Source organism: Globicephala melas, chromosome 8 (genome assembly GCF_963455315.2).
Source record: "Globicephala melas chromosome 8, mGloMel1.2, whole genome shotgun sequence".
Classification (NCBI taxonomy): Eukaryota; Metazoa; Chordata; class Mammalia; order Artiodactyla; family Delphinidae; genus Globicephala; species Globicephala melas.
The window spans coordinates 104,580,967-104,605,897 of NC_083321.1; the positions used below are offsets into that span (position 1 = coordinate 104,580,967).

Consider the following 24,931-nt stretch of genomic DNA (forward strand, 5'->3'; position numbering starts at 1 on the left):
TGATGGTCGTCCTTCTCTGAAACCCGTTGGCCTTAGGACCAGTCTTCCCCCACTGCACCTAGATGCATCCCCGCTGCGCTGGTACTCTTTCCTGCGCACGAGCCTCCCCTCCCTTGCTGGAGCCTAGCCTCCTGGGTGCAGAGGCCTTGCCGTGCCTTGCCTCCCACCCCCGTCCCCGCAGTGTGGCCTAGAGCAGGGCCCTGGCGCAGGGGTCAACGGGCTAGGTAGTATGGAGACAGGGGTGAGTCATTCCTTGGCCCTCCTCTCCCGCCTCCTGTGCTCCTCTTCCCTCACAATCCCTAGCGCTCATGCGAGGCTGAAAGATGATAAAGGGCTACCACAGGCCATGTGGACTGGAAGGAGAGCAGCCCTCGTCTTTGCTTGAAAGATGGAAGAGCTTCTTGCACACACGTGGCCAGCAGTCTCCCTGCGTCCACGGTACATCAGTTAGCTGGCTGGAGGATGGCTCGCCAGGGACACTGACAATTCACCTGCAGGACCTGCTCTGCCGGAGTCATAATCGGAAGACAACTCTGGGCTCAAGTCATACCCAAGACAGTGTGTTACCTCTGCACACTCGCCAGGGGAAGCACAGCCGTCAAAGCCCCCTGGGAACCCTGGGTGAGCGCAGGCTGGGCGGGGGGGGGGGGGGGGGTCCTAGGACATAGCCCCAGGCCAGAGAGGCCGCGGCTGGGGGCCTGGGGGCAGGACCCGAGTTCTGGTGGGACCACTGCCACCCACCAGCAGGGCCCCTGCTAATGGGAGGGAGCCTGTGGGCAGGCCCAGCTGAGCCCCAGCTCGGGGACGGGTGCTGACAGCCCGCAGGACCGCAGGCAGAGGGTGAGCGGGACTTGGAGAATTCAGAGGAGAGCCTGGCATTCGAGAAAGGGGCTGCAAGGCTGTCAGGGAGCTGGAAGCCAGCACAGGCCGAGCTGCTGGCCTCAGCGGGGAGGTGGGAGCCCCGTGTGCAGCGGCACCATCGGAACATCTTGATATGCTGCTAATTGAGCAGCCAACACAGCAGAACCGTGTGGCCCCGTGCAGCTGAGACCTGAGACTCAAGTTCCCCTGGCTCTCGGGGAGCAGGAGGACCACCTGCCAGGGCTGCGGGGAAGGCTGGTGGTGCCAGGGAGAGCGGGCTGGGCAGGGCTGCCAGCCAGTGCGCCGGGGTCTGGCCCTGGTCCCGAGGAAGGCCTGGCTCCAAGGCTCCGCTTCCCGCAAGGCCCTCCTTCCAGCTGGCAGGACGGGCATCTTCTGAGCCATGATGGTGATTCTAGCCCAGGCCCCATCTGTGTGGCTTACTTGCAGCCTCACACGCTGTCCTTCTTCATCCTGCCACCCCTCACCCCATCTTAGGGGTGACGCAGCTCAGGGTTCAGGGAGGCTAGGTGACTAGGTGACAGCTAACAAGCAGCAAGGCTGGGACGTGACCCCCGTGGTTCTTGGCTTCAGAAATGTTGCTTGACAGCCTCGGTGTAATCCGGGGGAGAAAAGGATCTGTCCTTCTGTGAGTGCTTATTTCACTCAGCCTGACATCCTCCGGGTCATCCATGCCGTCCCGTATGGCAGTACGTCAGTATGTTCTCTTTTTTAAGGCTGAATGATATTCCATTATGTGTGTGTGTGTGTGTGTGTGTATCTATATATGATTTTCTTTATTCAGTTAATGGGCACTTAGGTTGTTTCCACATCTTGGCTATTGTGAATAACACTGCAGTGAACATGGGGGTGCAGGTATTTCTTCAAGATCCTGACCTCAATTCTTTTGGATAAATACCCAGAGGTGAGGTTTTTGGATCATATAATAGTTCTACAATTCCACTTATATGAGTTATCTGAAATAGCCCAACTCAAAAGGAAACCCTCTTACACTGTTGGTGGGAATGTCAATTGGTAGAGCCACTATGGAAAACAGTACAGAGGTTCCTCAAAAAACTAAAAATAGAGTTACCATATGATCCTGCAATCCCACTCCTGGGCATATATCTGGAGAAAACCGTAATTCAAAAAGATACATGCACCCCAATGTTCATAGTAGTACTATTCACAATAGCCAAGACGTGGAAACAACCTAAGTGTCTATCGACAGATGAATGGATAAAGCAGACATGGTACATATATACAATGGAATACTTCTCAGCCATAAAAAAGAATGAAATAATGCCATTTGCAGCAACATGGATGAACCTAGAGATTATCATACTAAGTGAAGTAAGTCAGAAAGAGAAAGAAAAATACCACATGATATCACTTACATGTGAAATCTAAAATATGACAAAAATGAACTTATCTATGGAAAAGAAACAGACTCTCAGACATAGAGAACAGACTTGTGGTTGCCAGTGGGGACGGGGTGGGGAAGGGATGGATTGGGAGTTTGGGATTACCAGATGCAAACTATCTCATATAGGATGGATAAACAAAGAGGTCCTACTATGTTCAGTATCCTGTGATAAACTATAATGGAAAAGAAAATGAAAAAGAATGTAGGCATATATGTACACCTGAAACACTTTGCTGTACAGCAGGAATTAACACAACATTGTAAATCAACTATACATCAATAAAATAAATTAAAAATAAAAAAAAATAGTTCATCTCCTAGAAGCACAGACTAGAAGGGCAAGGGCGGTGGCCTGGGGCTGGGGGGAGGGGAAAAAGGAGTTGTTCAACAGGTGTAACGTTTCAGTTGTGCAGAGTGAGTAAATTCGAGAGATCTGCCTGTAGATGACATTGTGCCTGGAGGTTAACAATACTGTATTGTGCACTTAAACATCTGTAAGAAGGGAGGTCTCATGTTAAGTGCTCTTACCACGATAAAATAAAATTTTTTAAAAGGAAGAAAGAAAGAAGGGATCCACGGTGACCCCATCAGTCATAACATTCATGAATTTCTTTAAAACTTTTTGATTCTAAACATAAGTGGGGAGGATTTGGGGCACTGGACTATCTCATACTCATCTGATACTTTGCAGTCTAAACAATGCTTTTACAATAACGTCATATTTGGTCTTCACCACTTCACAAGGTAGATATTTACTCCATTTCTTCAGATGTGGGTAAACAGGTTCAGGTGATGAGGACGCTCCCTTGGTAACGGGGCTGGTACCCACCTTTGGACACTAGCTAAGGCGCCCGCCCCACTCACCACGTGGTGTCCTCGGCAGAGACATCCTGGGGGCGGGGCACTGATCTGAGCCCCGCCTTCACTCTGAAATCAAGCCCGGCCGCCCCTCCCACCTCCCGTCCCCACTGCCCAGCTCCGATTTGTCAAATGCTGATGCGTCTGTTCCAAACACGCTTGCATTTGGGGGGTGTCATCCTTCAAATGCATTTGTCCCGTCATTTGACTAATCCAGGAGATTAGGCCACTGCGAGGAGGCTTTGATGTAGCGGGAGGAGTGTTTAAATACGTGTGCCCCTCTCTCCCTGTATCTGGGTGCTTCTCCCTCCTGGCGGCCCCGAGGAGGGGAAGGCTGGGCTCACACAGGTGAGGGAGGGCCCGTGTGCAGCCCCGTGTGTCCCCTGTAGATGAGAAAGCCAGCACAAATGAAGAGAAAGGTCTGAAGTCTCACATTTTTTTTACCAAAAGTGAAAAATCAATTGGTGACCTTAAAGAAGTTTATGAATTCCTAGCTTAGGAATCAATGAGCATTGATTTCTGTGCCTCTGCATGGCTGTACATGTACACCATCAAATGATGAAAGCTGTGTTTTGTCGGGCTTGGAGCGGGGACAAGCAGGCACCATTTCTAACAGATTGCCAAGAGTGAAAAAGGAAAAAAAAAAAAAAAGTCCACTGTGCAGCATCTCAGCCTGGAGCCTGCGGCCTCTGGCTGTGACTGCCGGGTCCCTGCTCCGGCTGAGATCAGGGGGTCAGCAGCAGGGATCCCTGACCCACCCCCTCACTCCTCTTCCTCACGCCCCTTCAGCTCCACGCCTTCCCACACACACCTGCCTTCCTGGAGGTGGTTTTCTCAGTTTAGATTTACAGGGTGAGGGATTGCTAAGGAGGAGAAAGATGGAGGCAGGACAGACAAGCACAGGTGTCACATAGGGTGACTTGATAACTTACATTTGAACACCGTATCCCGTTTAAAGAATGCTTTTCCATACGTTATGCCATCTGATCACCTGACACCCCTGGTTTTTGGTCAGAGTAGCCCTCATTTTACAAACAAGGGAGAGGATACTAAGCTTGTGATATAGATGGTATGTAACACAGCCGGCACTGACGCGAGGTCCCTGCACCCCGTCTCACGCACTGGGGCGCCTTCTCCAGTGCCCAGCGGACAGGGCAGCTCTGCCGTGTTGGGACCTGTAGGCTAAAGGAGAATAATCTGTATGTAGAGGGAAAACCTACAGACGGGCATGTAACACTGACAGAAGGTAATGCAATTGAATGGGTAGGAGAATAAACACAGATATTTGGGGGGCACGGAGATGGGAGAATCTGGGCCAGAGAAAGAGGCAAGTGAAGGTGGACTTGGAGTCCTGCTGGGCAGAGGGGGCAAAGCCATGGGCCACCAGCTTCAAGACTGCCGGCCTGAGCTGCAGCCTAGCGACAGGTGACCTCTGTCCCCCACTCCCACTCTCCTGTGCCTGCTGTGACTTCTAGCTCAGTGCGTGCCATTTGTCATCGTTTGGTCCAGGGGCCCAGAGCCCTCTCCCTTACCCTCCACCACCCATCGGTCACCAGCTCTTACTGATTTTGCTTCTTCCATTTTCTTGAATCCCCTTCTTCTATTCCTCCTCTGTCTCTCTTAGTTCAAGTTCCCATAACTTCTTACATAAAGCGTTGGTGTCCCCTCCGCAGATACGTATATCTATATGATTTTTAAAAACCCATTGTGAGGGAATAAGCCGATTCTGGTCTTAGCTGTGATTTCTCCCTTTTCTCTCTCCTCTCCCTTTCCTCCCTAAATAGACAGGTCACGAGCACTGGCCAGGACCACAGGATCCAGAAGTAACTGACATGGAGAGATGGCCTGGAACTGCTGAAGGACTCCCCAAACCTCCTCAAGTCTGTGGGAGGGAGTCTCTCAAAAAGATTGTGGTGGAAGCTTTTTTTAGAACCTGGTCACATAGGGAGCGTGAAAGAGAAATTAAGGTGACTTATAAAAAGATGTATTTCTTATATACACCTAAATTTCTGGACTGTGATTCACACACACTAGCCCCATGTATTGCCAATAAATTTCAGAGACTTTCAAATTTCAGTTTAAAACAAAGCGATGTTTCACGTCTCTCCCTACAACTCCCCCTGAGGCCTCAATAGCCGCCTGAGTGACCCAGCTTAAATGTGCATCTGATCATTTCATTCCCAAATTGAAAACCCTCCGGGCCTCTGCATGCCCACAGGATCAAATCTAAAGGTCTCAGTGGGGTCGTCTGTGATCTCCACCCCTCCCCCATCTCTCTGGGTTCCTTCCTCTCTACCTTCTCTCTCCTGTGTTCTAGTGTGGATCTCAGCCCCTCCCACGCTGTTTCAGGCCCCATCACCTTTACTCACACTGTTCCCTCAGATGACATCCTTCTCCCCCAGTTCCTTGTCACCTGGACGTTTTCCACTCAACCTTAGAACTTAGAACTCAACCTTAGCCTTGTCTCCTCAGAGATCACTTCTTCCAGAAGCCTCCCCTGGCCCCAGGCTGACCCCGCAGTGCTTTCTCCGAGGACCCCTCTCACACCACCACACCCATCTTGAGCCCAGCTCTGCGGGAGGGCTTGGTGTGCCTAGGTAAGGTCGAGGTCAAGGTCACAGTTGCTGGAGGGGCAGTGGCAGGTGAGAGAATAGCCTTCAGGAGAAACCTGTCTGCTCCCTCCACTTTCTGTCTCATTTGGGGCCCTTCATGGGTTGACTTCCACGAGGCTTTCAGCTCTGGAAAAAATAAATACTGGGGGCTTAAATGAGTGTGTGAAATGAAAGGTCAAGGAGTAATAGCCAACCAAAGTGACTTCCGGCACAAACGGTCAGCACTTCGGGAATAAAATTCCCTCTATTTCTTTGGGGCTTCTAGGCCCTTCTGTTTGCTGAAGGCTGGTTAAACATGGCTCGGAGAGGGACAGAGAAGAGAGAAGTCCCCCCACCTCTGCGCCCCCAAAGGGGTAATGGGCTCCAGAGAAAGGGGAGGGGGGCGGTCCACAGGCTTCCATCTGTGACCCTGTTCCCTGTTCTCTCCCTTAAGCTCTTCTGCATCGTTGGCACTGGGACAAAGGCATGGGGGCATCTCGAGCTGGAAAATGTTGAGCTGATAATAAGTAGGGATCCTGGTCAGTGCCCGACACCACATTCGCCTGACTTCGAGGGCTAGAGTACAAAGAATGGCTGGAGATGGCGGCCGTGCAGCACAGAGCACGGAGGAGAGCTGGGATGGAGGGAGGTGGGACCGGCCTTTGAGCCCCAGTCCTGAGTCCTGCAGCAGAGCCAGCAAATAATCAGCCCTGGGGACCCCACAGCCAGAAGCCAGGCTTCCTCTGGCACCTGCTAGGATGCCTCTTGTTTCCTTTTGTCCGTGTGTGTGTCACTGTGTCTGTGGATCATGTGTGCTGCATACATACGCATACATTCATACGTGCGGGTGAAGAATTGCGAAAAGAGGGGCCGGTTGCTTGGGTCCTTCTCTCTCACAGGTTTGCATTTATTTGGTCTGGAAGGGAGCGTCAGTTGGAGGATGCCTGCTCAGAATGGTGCAGAGCCTTCTGCTACCCACTGTGCACACAGAGAGGGACAAGAGACAGGGAGGGTTTCAACCCAACCTGTGAAGCCGGCGACTCTTTTTTTTTTTTTTAACATCTTTATTGGGGTATAATTGCTTTACAATGGTGTGTTAGTTTCTGCTTTATAACAAAGTGAATCAGTTATACATATACATATGTTCCCATATCTCCTCCCTCTTGCATCTTCCTCCCTCCCTCCCTCCCTATCCCACCCCTCCAGGCGGTCACTTAATCAGAGCAGCCCGTTATAGAGGCTGGTTTGTAAAGGTGAGAAAACCTCCCTTAAAGATCCCTGGAAATGCTTGTGGGGAGACACCCCTGCTGTGGGGTCAGTAAACAGTCATCCTTGGGCTTGCGGGGCTGAGGCAGGTAAGGAAGGGGGAGGAGATGATGGGGATTGTTGTCTGAGGCAGGACAAAAAGGTGCAGTTGGAGACGGGGCGGGCCCAGCAAGATGGCCGGCGTCCTGCTTTATTTCGTGGAAAAGAAAATTCACTCAGAAACATCATAAGGAGGAAAGTAAACAGCCTGGAGTCAGGATGCGCCAACTCCTCACAAACCAGTCATTTCAATCGTGATGGGGAAGGCGGCTGGGAGGAGGATTGGGGCTTGATCTCTCCAGTTGGCAGCCAGAGGCCGTCCAGTGGGGTGGATATCTCTGCTTGGAGGTATTGCTTTTCATGTGTATGTCGGCGGGCGGGGATCATAGGAGAATGGGGGAGAGGAGCTACGAGGAACACGTATTGAGAGACAAGAGTTTCTCAACCTCGGCAACCTTGGCATTTGGGGCAGGATAATTCTTGGTTGCGGGAGCTGTCCTGTGCATTGTAGGATGTTAGCGGCATCTCTGGTCCCTACCTACCAGATGCCAGTTGTATCTGCTTCCCCCCACCCAGTTGTGACAACCCAGAATGTTTCCAGATATCACCAAATGTCCTCAGGGGGTAGAATCAGCCCTGGTTGAGAAACCCTGAGTCTGTGCTGGGCACTTCTCCCTCATTCTCTCCTGTAATTCTCACTACACACAGGCCTTTCTCCCTTATTTGAGACAAGAAGCCAGGCTGGAACTAGACACCAGATCTGTCTGATTCCAAGGTCTGGTCTCTGTGTTCTACCAGCTTCCACGGGAGTGGAGTCCATGCCAAGTCCCCTGACTGAGGACAGTCTCTGTTCAGGGAAAACATGCAGAGACCTGATCGGAATGCCCTTCCACGGTCCAATGACCTTGGATGTGACTCTATGAACATCTGGAAGACCTCCTGTCCCTCTCCTCTCTTCTTAACTTCAGCCACACCAGAGATTCCAAGATGGGAGAGTCCATCCATCCTTCAGCTCAAGTGAAATCTTGGTCTGCAGGGGGGAGAGGAGAGAGCAGAAGAGGAAGCACAGAGAAGGAACAATATGTGAAGCCAGTTCACATCTCAGTACGAAGAAACCCACCAGGCTCAAATTCACTGGAAAGTAAGTGTCTTTCTCTACCAGCTCCTATTTAAAGTAGAAGTAGGAGACTTTGTAGGAGAAATCAAAGCAACATCCTTTCCTGTTGATATTGGGAACCTAAGAAAAAAATACCGTGTCCATTGGTTAGGTTTCCAGATGAGTTTACTATTTTAGTACGTGTAATAATACTTTTATTATGGTGAAATTAGCACCACTGGTGGTGTGCTGTGTGGTTCACTATCACTGAAGAAACCACGCGTAAGAATCAAACACTTCTAAATGTTCATCATTGATATTTATGGCTGTTTTTCAATTTAGGGCCTTACCTGTTCTTACCTGAAATTTTTGAACAGTCCCTAAACAGGGTTCCCCAACTCCAGTCTCCACCTTTTCTATTTCACCAGTGTCTCCTCTATATTTATGTGAGACTGATATTTCCATAGTGTAAATCTGCCCATCCCTCTCCTCTTTCAGTGCTGCAAAGGCTCCTTCTCAAACCTCAGGATAAAATTTAAATTACTTGGCATGACTCACAGGATTTTCTGAATATGAGTTAGAATTATTGTTTGCCACTCCTATACCGAGCTTATATTTCAGTCACACGGAACCAGTGGAAATTCTCCAAATGCTCTTGGCTTCTTCGTTTCTTTATAAACTTTTGTAACTGCTGTACACTTTGCCTGGAATATCCTTCCCATTTTTCTCTAGCTGGTTAATTTCTTCTTGTTTTTGAAGACTCAGCTCAGGGGTCTCTTCTTTCTAGAACTCTTCCTTAACGCTCTCCTCCTTTGTCTACTCTGTTTGCCTTCTGCAGTAACCCAAGCAGGCCATGGTGACATCCTAAGTCAGAAAGTTACTTGCTAATTTCTCTGTCTCCTTCACTAGCCTGTGAGTGTCTCAAGGGCAGGGAATATATCTCAGTCATCACTTTACCCTCAGTGCCTAGCACAATGCCTGACGTAGAACAGATGGAAGAAATACTCAATAAATGTTTGTCAGATACTTGGCTGGCTGTACCCATTAGTCATTGATGGTTCAGCCCAATCATTTACCTTCTCCTTTTGGACACCCCAACTGAGATCATATTCAAACCTTAAAATTGATCAGAAACACTCTCATCCAGATCTTAAGAAACTAGTAAGCCATTTTGGGAGGGATCAGTTAGTTTTTATTATTCCTCTGTGAAGTATGGTATTGAGTGACTGGGCTGTCAATGTTCAATCTCTTCCACCACTTGAACACTTGAAAACCAGAGGGAGTGAGGCTGGAAAACACAGTAGATGTCAGGATTAAAGCAAAGGGAGTGTCTTCTGCCTTTGCTGGATTTGAAGTCCCCCTCTGACACATGCTCACTGTTTATTATTCATGGTGCCTTTTACTTGTTCACAAGGTTTAAGAATCGTTGCTATTGGGTTCGGGGCATCCCAAGTGGTCTCTGTCTTCCCAGTTAATTACTTATCTCTTCACCAATACCAAGATGATCCTTTGCATACAGTAGGTGCTCTATCACTGGATCTACTAACTGACTGACTTAGCAGTTTGTTCTGCCTGAGGGCAGGAAAGAAAAAGAAACCTCCTTAGGATGCTTTATTCCAAGACCGGTCATGGTAAGGATTCAAGCTGTGCTGAGCTGAGCTGAGCAATTTACGTAAACTCTTTATTTATTAATTTATTTAGCCTGCCCACCCACCTTTCTTCACAGCTGCAAATGCCTTTTAACACAACTGTGGATTAGGAAAGGTGTCAGAAATGTGTTAGGAGCAGAAGGTTTGGAGTCTGTTTGGCTGTTAATAACTTGTGAGGAGTGTCAGTGGTGCCCCTGGATTAGCCAGTGCCGGATGGAGCCCAGCTCAGCAGCCCTGCCCGGGACCCTTTCCCCCTTGGGCTCTGCTTTCTCTTGGGAAATCCTGTGCCTCATGTTATCCGAGGGAAGAAGAAAGTTTTCGTCTTCCTTGGCTACGGCAGATTTATTTGTGAGCCAAATGTAGTGCCAACTTGACAGTCCAAAGGGTCAGACTGTGAACGGATTGATGAAAACTTTGTAATAGCACATGCATCTAATCACCGACTATCGGTAATGGGTGGAATTGATTTTTTAAAAGTAACTGGACTTAGTATTTCCTTTCCCCCCTAACTCCAGGAAGAGACAGGAACGATGATGTTTGCAGAGTTTTGTTGGGGAGGATGGTGTGGGCTTGTCCCCAAAGAGGAAGGCCTGGATGGTTCATGAGCACTGCAGAGGTGGAAGTTGTGAGTTCAGAGCTAGAGTTGGAACCCTCCAGAGACAGGTGAGAGGAGAGACCCGTTCCTTGACATGTCCCAGGTGTGAGGCCTGGATTCTACAAGGCAGACTGTAGCGGAGGAACATCTTCAAAGCCCAAGAGATGGATGGCAGATGACAAGGACAAAGGCTGGTGCTGGGCGGTGACCTTCGTAGGTGGCCGTAGCAATAGGAAAAGTCAAGACCGGGACCATCATAAGAGTCCATGGAGGGAAAAAGAGAGGAGGCCCCAGATTACTGAGCCTGGTAGCTGGGAGCTCACAGCAGATCAAGTCTGATTTTGAGAAATCAAGTGACGTTCCTTGGATGCTGCTAGCATACCAGCTACTATTTTTGGAGAAGCTGGGAACCTCCTAGAAACATGGGAATAAAAATAAACAGATTGTTGATTAGGCTCCATGCTATATGAGCCACTGTACAGAGAGCTGCCTGTTCTGTCTGCCTAAACTGGGCTAACGTAGTTTCTGTCCTCGAAGAACTTGGATTCTGAGAAATTCTGGTAGTCTGTTTTTACAGGAGTTTAGAATTAGTTCATTCTTTAGCATGCCTCCCTAGGAGAGAAGAGAGTAAGGAAGGTAGGTTGGGAGCAAGGAGGTTTTCAAGCCCTTTTAGTTTTGACACTGAAGCCACATTCAAGCCTGACTCCCGTTGGATATAAATGTATAACCTAGAATCCATTGCCCGCTGCCTGGAGGCTCTGGTTGGGAGCGCTGGCTCTGGAGTCAAAGGCAGACCTGGGTTGCAGTTTGTGCTCTGTAATTCATGGTCGCACCACCTTGGTGAAGCCCCTGGCCCCATAACCTTAACAGTGTCTCCATCTGGAAAACGCAGTTCTTTTTTTCTTTTGGCCACGCGGCTCGCCTTGAGGGATCTTAGTTCAGGGATCGAACCCACGCCCCCTGCAGTGGAAGCTCAGAGTCCTAACCACTGGACCGCCAGGGAAGTCCCTGGAAAATGTAGTTCTTAATAGTTCCTACCTCATGGCGCTGCTGAGGATTCCAAATGTGATGGGACTTGCATCTTAACAGAGCATATAGGCTATCTACAAAGAAATAATTATTTATTCTGATGTCAAAAAGTGAAACGTGCTGTGAAATTAAAACAGAGCCAGGGTAGGTGGTTATTTTCGGTCCTGGTCGTTGGGAAGGGCCTGCTCCCAGGAGACGGCGAGGTGAGGGTGTGAGCTGATATATATAAAGAACATGCTTTCTTTCAGACCCCAAGCTGAATGTTCCAGAACTGCTTGTTACTCTCTTATTGAAACACACAACAACTGATTCAGGACTAAGGCCCCGCTCATGAGAACAGGGGTTAAGGAGACATGGCAACTCTCTTTCTTGTATTGAGTCTGAGTCTGCAAGGCTCTGGCAATGACAAAGCGTACATAATTTGCTACCTTGGAAGATGTCCTAACTATCGAGACAGTACCCTTGAAAGATTGCCAAAGAGATGTAAAGAATGAAATGTAAAAGGAGCAAAAAGGGGGATATATGCAGGGTAGAGAAAAAGAAAGCATATAGGAGTGTGTGTGTGTGTGTGTGTGTGTGTGTGTGTGTGTGTGTGTGTGTGTGTGTGTGTGTGTGTGTGTGTGTGTGTGTGTGTGTGTGTGTGTGTGAGAGAGAGAGAGAGAGAGAGAGAGAGAGAAAGAGAGGAAAAGCTACCAGAAATGAGAAGAGGTGTAGAAACTAAGAGATGCTTTTTATAATTTTTTAATAAAGGATATATTGTGAGTCAATGGATTTCACTGGGTCTCAGTGGGTTTCTGAGCCCCAAGTTTCTTGCGCTGCATTAGCCGGACTGTATAAAGAATTGGCTCCCAGAAAGGCACGGTCATTTGTTCTCAGTTCTGTGTGCTCCCCAATCCCTCACCGCTTGATGTCAACTTTTGACATTTTCCATCCGGCAATTTATACACTGTCACCTGCCAGCCCTCCCATAGTACTCGTGTTTGTTTGATCTCATACAAACTCCCCTCTCCGATCTGTTGATGCAATAATAAATCTGGGGACCTTTGAAGGTAGTGCGCTGTGGGAGATCACAAATGGAAGTCTTTTCTTGACACTTAAGCATCCTGAATGCTGAGTCCCCAGTGCTGATGGGGCTACATTGTGCATCTCCTTTTAGACACATTTAGACAAATCCATCAAGCAGGAGTCCCTAAAAGCCTGTAATTTTCCAGGCAATATGGGAGCTACCACATTGGTAATGGAAGATTCCTATAGAGCAGCGTGATCCTGAGCTAAGCTATCTATTTGAATTAAATTGTTTTAAGCACTTCTGAGCTCCTGGTGTGATAGCAGGAGCCTCACAAGATTTAACTTAAAGACATGGGCCTGACCCTCAAGAAACCTAAAGTCCCAAATAGCATGTTCCTTTGGGATATTACTATTTCTCAAACGCTTTTTGGTATCTCATAGCCCTGTGTGAACATCTGCAGGGACTCAGTTGGTTGCTGAATACATTTTAGGCTCTTTAACCTGGACTTCTGTCTTCCCCAGGTGCTTTGCTGCCTGTCTCTCGATTTCCTCCCTTAAAAACCCTCTTCTCTGACCCCCTGCCCCACTCCCAGCCCCTGAGCACTGCCAATCACTGCTGTCCATGCCCTACCCATTCCTGAGAACTCGCTTCAGATCCTACTTCTTCCATGCATTTCCTCATCCCTCTTCTTTTATTTTTTTTTAGTGGCTTTCCTTTTTAGAGCAGTTTTAGGTTGACGGCAAAACTGAGCAGAAAATACAGAGTTTTCCCATATGCCCGTCTCCCCACACCCAAGCCTCCCCTACTATCCACTTCCCCCACTACAGAGGTGCATTGTTACAGCTGATGGACCTACACTGGCACGTCATCGTCACCCCAAATTCACAGTTTGCGCACGAGGATTCACTCTGGTGTCCCTCATTCTGTGGGTTTTGACGAACGTATAATGACAGGCATCCTCATCATAGCATCGTGCAAAGTAGTTCCACTGCCCTAGAAACCCACTGGACTCTGCCTGTTCAGCCTTCCCCCCCAGACCCTGACAACCACTGATTTTTTATTGTCCCCGTAGTTTTGCCTTTTTCAGAAAGTCATGCAGCTGGAATCATACAGTATGCAGGCTTCTTTCCCTCAGTAGCAACATGCACTTACGGCTCCCCCATGTCTCCTCGTGGCTTGATCGCTCATTTCTTTTTCGTGTTAATAATATTCCATTGTCTGGATGTGCCATGCCTTTTGCCGCTCCTTCAGAAATGCTGGTAGTTCTTAATGTCTAGACCTGCTCTGTCTGATGCACGGGCTGCTAGCTACATCACATTTAAATAAAATGGCTGTTTAGATTTAAAATAATTAACATTAAGTAAAATTAAACATTCAGTTTCTCAGTCACATTAGCTACAGAGACTGCTCGGTAGCCCCATGTGGCTGGCGGGTACTGTTTTAGCCCAGATACAGGGCAGCTCTGATCATTCAGAAGGTTCTACTGCATACATAGCCCTGCTCTAGACTATTGATGTGGTCACTAGGCATGTTATTTTTTTTTTTTAATTTTTAAATTTTTTGCCTGCACCACGCGGCTTGGGGGATCTTAGTTCCCAAACCAGGGATTGAACCCGGTCCCTCAGCAGTGAAAGCCTGGAGTCCTAACCACTGGACAGCCAGGGCATTCCCACTTCCCACTAGGCATGTTAATGTATTGAGGTTCTACGGTAGTTCGATGCCTTGTCTAATTAATGTACGTTAACTAATTTAATCCCATTCACAGCCCTGTGGGTGTGGTGCTATTGCTATTCCCATTTTACACAGGAAAATCTGAAGGTCAGAAAGGTTAAGTGATACATCCAATGTCGCAGTTAGTGGCGGCGGGGCCAGGACTGGAGCCAGGTGTCCCCGACGCCAGGACACTCTCCTCAGATGCTAAGCATCCTGCCGGTCATCTGCTCCGTGACAGCTGCTCCTTCACTTCCGATCCTAAAATCCTGCCTCAGCAGGGGTTGCACATAATCCATCGTTTACAGATGAGAAAACTGAGATTTCAAAATATGAGTGAGTGTCCGCGGTCCCAGAGGGGAAGTCATCGGCAGGACAGCGGCTGGACGCCCGGCCCCTCCCGGCCAGACCGGCAGCCTTTGTTCCTCCCTGCTTTCCGGGACGCAGGGGCTGTCGCGTACTTCGGCAGCACCGAAGCAGTCAGCACAGAGCCTTTGGCAGACCCAGATCTCTACTTGCCGAGGGACGCGGAGAGGAGAGACCACAGTCTAGCTTCCTCCCCGCCGGGAGCTGTGAGGGGTTTGTGAGACTAGAATGTCTTTCACATGCCTTCCTGGGCTATGGTTTGCCTTCTTCTGAGAAAGACAGGAAGCAGACGTGAGGTGGTGAAGAAGCACACGGCACTGGCCGTCGGGAGCAATAACTCACTCATTCACCAGCGTTCGACACTTATTGGGCACCCACTGCATGCCAGACCCTGAGACAAGATGGGTCCAGATGTGAGCAAGGAAGCTGGGAAGGCGATGTGCAAATTCAAAGCTGGAGCCAGAGACAGAGGACGCCCTGGGAGCAGCAGGCAAGCAGTGGCGGGATGGGAGGGGCGAGACCGGGCCAGATGCTATCTTTTGCAGACACAAAACTTGTGGAGGATGAAGTGGCCTCCTTGGAGAATGCCTGGTAAATGCTAAAAGCAAGATCAATTTCTGACTTTTTCTCTATATAGGAGAAGCCTCCTGACCCTGGTGGAGGTGCCTGTAGCTACAGAACCAACTGTGATTTCATATTTACGGCTGGAATTTACAGCTCTGCCCTCCCAACCCCCTAAGACAGCCAAGGTCCCTTCAAATGGACATTTGAGCTTGGGCTGATTTTCGGTACTTCCTGGGGAGAAGAAAGAAAAGAAAAGAGTTGGGAGGATGATGGTGGAGGGAGGAAGTGTCCGCCTTCAGGTCTTGGGAGAGACAGTCACTGGGTGGTGACTATTGAATGGACGTGCACGGCCCCCCCTGGACCACAAGGGCAAGGCAGGTGGGGAGCAGGGCAGTTTTCTAGAATTCTTGTACAATCCCTGTGCAGACTTGCGCGCACCCCCTGGAGCCTCGCCCCAGCAGCTCAGGAACAGCTGGAGGACACGGCAGCTGCTGGCCTTAGCTGAGTGCGTGGCTGGCGCGGCCGCCCCCATCGCTCAGGTCCTGGCCCCACCTGCCGCTGCAGCTTCGTGCCCTTCCTGCCCTGGAGACGTGACCACTGCTGCTCCTTGTGCGCCCCTCCCCCCGGGGCCGGACCTGAGCCCCCAGCCCTTTCTCCTGCCCGCCTGCTCCTCTGGTGGCCGCTCCTCTGTGGCCGCCCTGCTCAGCATACCCTCCATCACTTCTGTAGCCCCTGTCCTCCTCCAGTACTTTTTCCTGCTTGCGTGGTGCCGAGTCTGGAGACAGAATCTCAGATCCCACTGGCTGAGCAGATGGGGTGCTGCTGTCCAGCTCTGCTGTTTGCCTCCCGCCCCTGCCCTCTCCTCAGACACAGGTGACCAGAGCGACCCTTTTAAGTGTCAGTTGCCTCTTGCCATTCCTTGACTCGGGGCTCTAATGGCTGCCATTCATTCTGAGAGCAGAGGCCAGGTTTCCTTCATCAAGGGACAACAAAGCTTTACACGGCCTGACCCCGGCCCATCACTCCCCCGCCCACTCACTTGGCTCCAGCCACACTGGCCCCCCTGGCCGCTCCTCACATGTGCCAGCTCACCCTGGACAAGGGCTGCCCGCTTCTCCTGTCCCTGGGGGGCTCTTCCCCTGGACGCCCACATCGCTCACTTCTCTGCTGCCTTCAGTGTAGACCAGCCAGGCTAGAAAGAGAGCTTTGCAAAAGGATAAGATGAGAAAAACATCCAAATTCACCTCCCCCACCTCCTTCCCTTCCCTTCTGGCAGTCTCTAGTCTCTTCACTCTGGTTTTCTTTTTCTCCGGAGCATGTGCCAGACATGGCTGAATCCGGGGCTCAGCCACCTCTGAAATCTCTCCCATCTCACAGCTCTTCTTTCCTCTGGTTCAGTTTCACTCCCTTCTCCACAGTGTTGGCAAAATAGCCTCCAGCCTCTCTGGGCTTTAGCGTTCAGTTTGCAAACCCAGTACAAAAAGCAGGCTCCATTTCCAGTGGTTCCTGAAAGAGGACAAGGGCTGATTCTCCCTGGACCAACTTGAGACTTGGCTTATTTTTGAACCACACTGTGTGGCCAGGGGAGGGGACCCTTCTGCTTGGTGAGGCCCGGGTCACATATCTGTCCCTGGAAATGGAGTGGGGGTGGGATAAGCCCTGCCCAAAGCACCGAGCTTGAAACTGATGAGCAATGGTTCCCAAAGGGAGATTCGGGCACAGCTCCCAGGAGAAGGGGAGATGGATCCAGGGCAGATGAGAAGACTCTATATTCACTGGGTTCCCCCCAACCACTTCCCCGTTTGCTTCCCAGCTCTTCCCCCTGGGCCCATCCTGTCTGCACCCTGCAGTCATTTTGAGCTCACAAAATATACTGTATCATCTGTTACTCTCCTGTTAGTAAGTCTTTGGTGCCTAGAGGTTACAGTCCAAGCATCTTAGACCAGCATTAAAAGCCACCGCAGATCGGCCTCACCTCATCTTTCCCATCTTGTCTCCTTGAAAGCTCTCAGCCTGGCCTGGTGGGGCTGCTCGCTGCCGAATCCCCCTCCCATGCTTTCTCTGCGTGAGCCCCCCCCCCCCAAATATAGCGGTGTCACCTCCAACCCGACTACTTCCTTCAATACTTGGCCGTGCGTTTCTGAAGCCCTAGAATATTGACCACTTCTGGCCTTTCCTATACATTGTCCTACATTGTTAGCTATCCACTCAAGACCTCTCCCTCCATTCCTCCAAGCCTGTGGTAGGTCACTTGAGGGTAGAGACCATCTTGCATGTTCCCCGTAGCCCCAACTGTGAGAACCCGATAAATCATGGCTGCTCGTTTAGGTGCCACTCTTCCTACATATCAGCCTGATTCCAGAGAGCTTGCCTCTGCCTCCTCAGGCCCCGCAGCTGGATGCTGAGACTGTGGGTTGTGTGTGACACTAAGGACAAGTCAGTGGGTCGCTGAAGGAGTTAGAAACGTGAAGAGTCTTCACACACTCTGTCCCCCCCTTCTCTCTGCCTGTCTCCTTCCTCAAAAGGAGGGATTTCCTCACCAGGGAACAGTGTGATCTCTCAGATTGTTCCTAGTGGTCTCTCGTCCTCTGGAGATGGGTTCCGTGCTCTCATATAACTGGTCAATCCCTGCTTTCTTGTCTTCACCCCTCCCCCACTGCTTGCCCCCCTGCTTTCCCCCCTGCTTCGCCCACTTCACACTCTCCCTCGGACACTGCCGTGCTGTTGTGGGCACTGCCCTCCAGCCAGGAGCGCTGGCCGTGTGACCTTGAGCTCTCTGAGTCTCAGTACTCAGATTGTAAGGTAGAGATGCAGGATGTACTTCACAGTTATCACACAGACCAAATGAATAAGGCATGAAAACGCTTTTGATGGCGCTAGATGCAGAGCGAGCGCTCAGCTTCTGGTGATGGAGCACAGTCCGTCTCTCTCAGCTGCTGCCTCTTTGGTCACCGCTGACATGAGACTGCCATCTAGTAGGCTTGCCGCTGACCACTGTGAGGGGCTGGCGGGGATGGGGGCCAAGTCAGGCCCCACGTCCTCCTGGGGCAGGGAGCGTGGATGTCTGCTCTGGCTCTGAGGTGTGAGCATGCGGCTGTCGTGCCTCTGTGGGTCCATAGCCCAGTCCCCAGGCGTGGATCTGCCAGCATCTCCAGTGGTCTCCCTGCTAATCAGAGGGTGGAACAGAAATCCTAATCTGACCCGCACGTGGCTCTGGGTCACTTTTCCTACCAACTCCTGCTTCACGCTGTAGGTGGCACACAGGGCAGGGGGCTACGCTGAGTTTGCAGGTTTTCATTTTTATGAAGCTCAGGCCCACCTTCCCTCCACTTTTTAGCCATTTTCCAGATCATCAGGTAGAATGAGTGTGTTGATGGGGACATATCCAGTGCTCCTATGGTACAGAGACCTTCAAGTGAACGGGAATAAAACAAACCAAGAGTGGCTCTGTGAGGATAAAGTCCTACCGTGAGAACGACCTTTAGAGTCAGACCCCCGTTCTGAATCATAAAGAAGTCGAGAACTTGAGCCCAGAAAGGAAGAAGGAACAGGGAGAAGAAGCAGAACTCAGTAACACGGCACAGCATTTCCAAGAGTGTGTGCACCTACCCCTCCGGAGCTGACTAGGTGGGAAACTGCTCGGAGAACGATGCGTGTGACACCACCCACTGGAGCTCTGCGGTGCACATCGACGTAACCTCAGAAGTCGTAAAGGGAAAAAAATGTGTTTGACTTGATGTAGCTGAGTTTTTGCCAGATTAGATGGGTAGAGCTACACTTTTTTTCTGCATAACGACTATGAACACTTCACAGAGCTGTTGTTTCTCCGAGTATGTCATCAACCACGCAAAGTTACACACAGCTCCATATTGGACTCTGTGTACATTGTAGGAGTTCATTCACTCATTCAAAAATATTTTTGATCCCCTACTGTGCGCCAGACCCTTAGGCCCAATGATGAGAAAGACAAATCCTCTACCTCATGGAGCTTACCTTCTCCTGGGCAGAGACCGACAAAAAGCACACCAGATGGTGACAAGTAGGGTAAACAAGGGTCCCTGTCTGCAGAGAAGGTGGGAGGGATGGACTAGAATTTCAGGTGTGTGTATGTGGGGGGTAGATAAGTCACCCAGACATCCCAGGAGTGGAAGCGTCAGGGCCTGGCCCCAGATGTGGGATGTGCCACCTGGATCTGAAGAGCTGCAAGGAAGCCAGTGAGTTTGTGAGGGGCGGGCGTGGGGTTTAAGGGACAGGAGGAAGGAGGTGTCAGAGTGGGTGCTGGAATGATTCTGTCAGAGGCTCAGAGAAGGGGAGGCCTGGGGAAGGGGCAGGAGTGAAAGAAGGGTAGTAGAAAGCCCTCATGGCATTCCACACGTGGGGAACGATCACAAGGGAAGGTGGGAGGTGGAGAGCACAGCACATGCTCTGGGCTCGAGGTCACAGGGTGTGGACTCAAGTCCCCCCCCCGCCCCACAGATCTCCGTCCCACAGTTACCAGGCAGGAGAGCGGCAGCCCTCCCCAGGATGCTGGGTGGTTATACATGATGCTGTGTGGTTATGTGTGTGCCAAGTGCCACAGAAAGGGACGGGATGGTTTCCACAGAAACAGGTACTCGGGCACCTTTGCCAGCAGTGATGTGTGAACTGCTCTATTCCATCACGGTTCAGGTAGAGGCAGGAGGCTGGTCTCTACGATGCCTTGGACATCTTTCTTGCTCTTAATACCCTCTCCCAATCCCCACGCCTCAATGAAATAAGAAATAGGTACTATTGCCCATCACGTTTTAGAAACAGGGAGACAGTGAGAGCAGTTAGGAGTTTCGTTTGAGTTCTTCCTGGAACTCAACACTTGGAAGTGGAGCCAAGATAGGGCTCCACAGTTGTGTCTGTTCTGCTGACCATGACTCATTTCCAGAAGCTAGCCATGCATTCTATAAAAAGTTTTAATTGTGGTAAAATACACGTAACATAGAATAACATCTTAACCGTTTTTAAGTGTACAGTTGAGTGTTAAGTGCATTCACATTGTTGTGTAACCCATCCCCAGACGTCCTTTCATCTTACAAAATAGAAACTCTGCCCATTAAACAAAAATTCCCCCATTACCCCTCCCCCCAGCCCCCGGCAACCACCATTCTACTTTCTGTCTCTATGAATTTGATGGCTCTGGGGATCTCTGATAAACGGAATCATACAATATTTATCTTTTTGTGACAGATTTTCTTCACTTAGCATAATGTCCCCAAGGTTTGTCCATGTTATATGTGCCAGAATTTCTTTCTTCTGTAACACTGGATAATGTTCCATTATATATATTTATCCATGCTTCCATCAGTGGACACCTGGGTTGCTTCCTTCTTTTGGCTATTGTGAATAACACTGCTTTGAACACAGGTGTATGAATATCTGTTTGAGACCCCATCTTCAATTCTTGTCCAGAAGTAGAATTGCTGAATGGAAAATATGGTGATTGTATTTTCAATTTCTTGAGAAACCTTCACACTGTTTTTCATAGTAACTACACCACTTTACATTCCCACATATAAGGCACAAGAGTTCCAATTCCTCCACATCTTTGCCAACACTTCTATTTTATGTTTTTGTTTCTTTGTTTGGTTTGACTTTCTTTTATTGTAGTCATCCCATTGGGTGTGTATGTCTCACTGTGGTTTCGATTTGCATGTTTTTAATGATTAGTGATGTTGATTAGTGATGTTTTCATGTGATGTTTGGCCATCTGTGTATCTTCTATTCACGTCCTTTGGCCATTTTTAAGAGGGTTGTTTGTTTGCTAGTCAAGAAATTTTAATTATCACTGGGATAAGATAATAAATATAAAGGAATAGGGCAAGCTGGGCTAAGAGTTTATCAGCCCTGACTCCAATATCCCAGCTGGCCAAACCTCTCAACCTCCCCACGGACATGGCAAAACCTCCTATTCAGGGTGGCTGTTGACACTAGTGGTGAGAAATTCTGCCCCCCGAGAAATGACTGGGGAGAATCAGGGCTGGCTTTAGGGCCCTACCTTTCATCCAAACTGAGGTTGAAGAAGAAATTATTTCTGTGTAAACAAAAATTTTTGTCCCTTCCCTTTTCCCTTTTTCAGCCCAATCTGAAGTATTACTATATGCACAGCAACCACAGCAACTAGAACCACCACCATCCCGACCACCACCACTGCTACCAGCATGGATCACGAGCTCACCGTGGACCACATCTGGTGCCCCCAGATGGAATCCGTCGGTGTTCAAATCCCTAGGTGAGAAATCGCCAGCCATTAAGTCATCTGATTGGCTAAACATCCTAAGCATCTGAAAATGAGAAGACAACGTGCGTCGTCTTTTTTTGTTTTTCATCCGTACCAGAAAGTAATGAAGCGGAGGTTGGGAATTTTAAGCAGCAGCTTCAGTCAGGCTGGGTGGTTTACAGAGATTAACTTACCCCCTTGGAGTGCTCAGCAACCAACCAGAAGGCTTTCCCCAACCAAGCAATTTTATAATTAAGTGATAATTGTTTTTTGGAGGTTTCTTTTTCCCCCTGGGTAGCCTAGAGAAAGATAAACAGCTGCAGGAATCAATAAGCATCAAGGTCATAGGCTGAATTATTTACCAGTTCTCTGCTATTTATCTCAAACTTTCCTCTCTACAAGGAAAAAATTGTGTCTACTTCACATGAGATTTAGAACGTACCTAGTTTAGTTTCACAGTTGTTATTACTGTCTTTACCTTTTTATGACTGAGCAAAATTGCTGTTTCACTAACAAAGTCTAGAGAGTGGGAGCGTGGAAGGGTGTGATGCCAGGGTTCATTCACTGGGCTGGGCCCTAAGCTGTAGGAGTACTGGGGTTGGGGCATGGGCAGCAAAAGATGCAGGCTGTCTGCACCTAGCCCCATACACTGCTTATTTTCATGATTACTACAATGTCTCCCTAACAGCCCTCCTAACCTTCTGGTTCTTGTCCCACCCACTGTGGATGCCTCAATCTTCGGTCAAAATGATCTTTCCTAAACACAAATCTGTCAATTCTCTATGAAGAAGTCTCTAGGATGATCTAAATCCACATAAGGAACCCAGCCGTACATCCCTTATGGGTTTTGCAGCATCGTTCCCCTCTGTGCACACCTGGCCTCATGTCCTACTGCTCCCTGACTTCCGCACTAAATTCCTGCCGTACTTCTTTGAGTTCTTCAAACCTACCACGGGTCACCTCAGGGTGACCCCTCAGGGTCACCTCAGCTGTTGGTCCTGCTGGAATAATATCCTTCTCTTTCCCAGGGTAAGCCCAACTCATCTACATTCTATTAGCTCCCCCCTCCCCTTTTAAGTCTGGGTGATTGCCACTTCGTGGGTACCCCCAGAGCACACGTCCCAACCCCCATGACATGTCTTGGGTCATTTGAGATGAAGGACCATCCTTATATGAGCATGTATAATATCACTAATAATAGTTCAATGTCTAGTCTATAATAGATAGTCAATACCTATTTGTGCAGTTGATGAAGGAATCTCATAAGTTACCTTGGGCCACGGAGAAGGAAATGGGGCTCAGGGAAAGTGTTGCCTGGTAGAATGTTGCTGTGTAATTGTAACTAAGCCTCTCTGCAGAGCACCTTGCTTGCCTTTGGCTGAACCACACACTAACAGAAAATAGCTGTGAAGGTTTAAAGAAAGCACGATACGCTATAAAAATTAATATTAAAACTCAATATATTGAGAGTTGGTTATTTTTTTATAAGATTGTTATTCCTCTAAGCAAACCTGCCCATTTCTATGTATTTTACTATTGAATCAATTTGTATACAACCTTCAATAACCTGTTCTATAAAACAACAAGATACCTGCACCAAAGATATGTACTTTTTGGTGAGTCCTTCACTTTTTCAGACCATTAGCACATTCAATAACAGGTACAGGAATAAAGAGAGATTCAGGGGACCATCTAGGCAAGATAGGTATGCTTGACCTCTGCCAATTCCGAGTTGAGTTAGAAGCACCTACACCCCAAATCAAGTTGACTTAATGTTATTTCATGTCCTTTGCAGGCACATTACCAGTTTTTCTTCTTGGGCTGGTAGGTAACTTTGAGTCACCTCTATATTTGGATGGAAGGCTATGTGATAAACATGAACAGAATCTCTGGGTAGATAACTCAGATTTTCTTTATTTGGAGTTTTGAGTGCTTTGTAGACAAATCTAAGACACGTGGTCTCCTATCTGAGGTCCTTCATCTTCCTTGTGGTCTTGAATGTTGACCCTGGCTCCAGGCCAGGGACCAGGCGCTCTGGCTCAGTGTGCTTGCAGGGCTGTGAGCAGCTTTGGAAGAGCTCCTTGATCTCTATTAAGGGTGTAGATACCAATGATGCACTCATTTTCCCACTTTCTTTCTCACTCCTCCATTAGTGACCAGAAACTATTAGTGAATGACCAGAATCAGTCTGGCTGCTTGGTGAGATTAGAAGACTTTTACTTGTCTTGCAACTGCTTGTAGAAAGCCAGGTGCAGCATCAGGTTATCGTGAACTCACTTTCTCTCTCTGCATCTCTCCTATTAAGTAACGCCACCCTGGGGCTTGTTCCTGATAAAGCAGCTTTATAGAATGCAAAGTGATGGGTCTCCACACAACCCTGGTTATTATTCTCCATCCAGGGATGGCTTAAGTTAAGTACGGCAACATGTTGGCAACAGTCAACAGTCAGGAGGCAACAGTCCCTCCTGAGAATCTTGGTTTTAATTCTGAGACAGTGTTTATCTTGAGAAGAGATTTTTCAGAGGTTAGATAGGGGCAGGCCTACATAGGGGCTGAGAGGCTGGATAGGACACACCACTGGCTATTTGGAAGGATTCAAATAACTCTACAGCAGGAACTCGAACCAGCTTTGCGGAATATTCTGAAACCCAATTCTTCACATTAATCATTCTAATCCTAACATCCAGAGACTGGAGGGGAGCAGTGTCCCCATGAGGACCACTGAAAGGAAAATCCTGAGAACAAATGGAAAGTGCTGGAAATAGGAGCAGCTGAACTGAGAGCCCAGAAAGCCTGCAGCCCAGAAAAAGCTGGTTTAGGATCAGGCAAATGATTAGGTGATTAGGAAATCCTACGCAGTACAGTGAGCAGGCATGCTTATTATTCTTCTTGCACTGATTAGATACCAGCAGAGGTTTGGAAGGGTGAGGGCATATCCCATGCCACACAGGTTGACCCTTGAATCTATATATGTGTATTGTTTTCCCTTACTGAAAAACTGCATTTACTATTTATCCATAGAACCGCTCTACTTTCTTAAAGACTATCAATCAACTGCCCTGTTTTTTAAGAAATACGTTGATTCTACCATAGACAAAGTTAGCAAGCATTAAAGTAGGGATTGGATACTCTTTTCAAAGTCCCTGTCCCCAGTTAAAAAGTGATAGCACGTTCTAATTGTTTGCTTTAAATCAGGATAACACAGGGCTTGCATAAGAAATTTGAGATACCATGCAAAGTTACCAAATTTTCTTGGGCAAAGAAAATTAAAGAAGTACTATATTAGTTGGGATTTATTCTAAGCTGCTGTTACAGAGACCCACTCAGTGCAATGCTTAAATGAGAATTCAAAATCTCAGACTTTTTATTAAAAGTACTTCTCAGCCAGTAGACAGGTGGACAGAAACTTAGGACACACACACACACACACCCCTTTCCTTTTAAGGCACAACTAGGAAGTGGCAGCCCTCAGTCACATGGCCACACAGCCAAGCAAGGCTGGGAAACCAGCCTTCAGCTGGGTACCAGTGTTCCCAGGTAAGAACCAGGAATTCTGTTACTGAAGGAAGAAGGATCAAATGATATTGGTGGACAGTTTGCAGGTTCTTCCACAGGTGCACACACAGAA

The 24,931-nt window shown here is 48.7% G+C and overlaps 1 long non-coding RNA gene across 1 annotated transcript in view; it reads left to right on the forward strand.

Annotated features, from left to right (window-relative positions):
* Positions 1-24,931, forward strand: part of LOC138842790 (uncharacterized) — a 398,664-nt gene that overhangs the window by 230,024 nt on the left and 143,709 nt on the right. The window contains exon 3 of the long non-coding RNA XR_011377671.1: positions 21,163-21,315. This is a non-coding gene — a long non-coding RNA (uncharacterized lncRNA). The remainder of the gene's footprint in view (positions 1-21,162; positions 21,316-24,931) is intronic.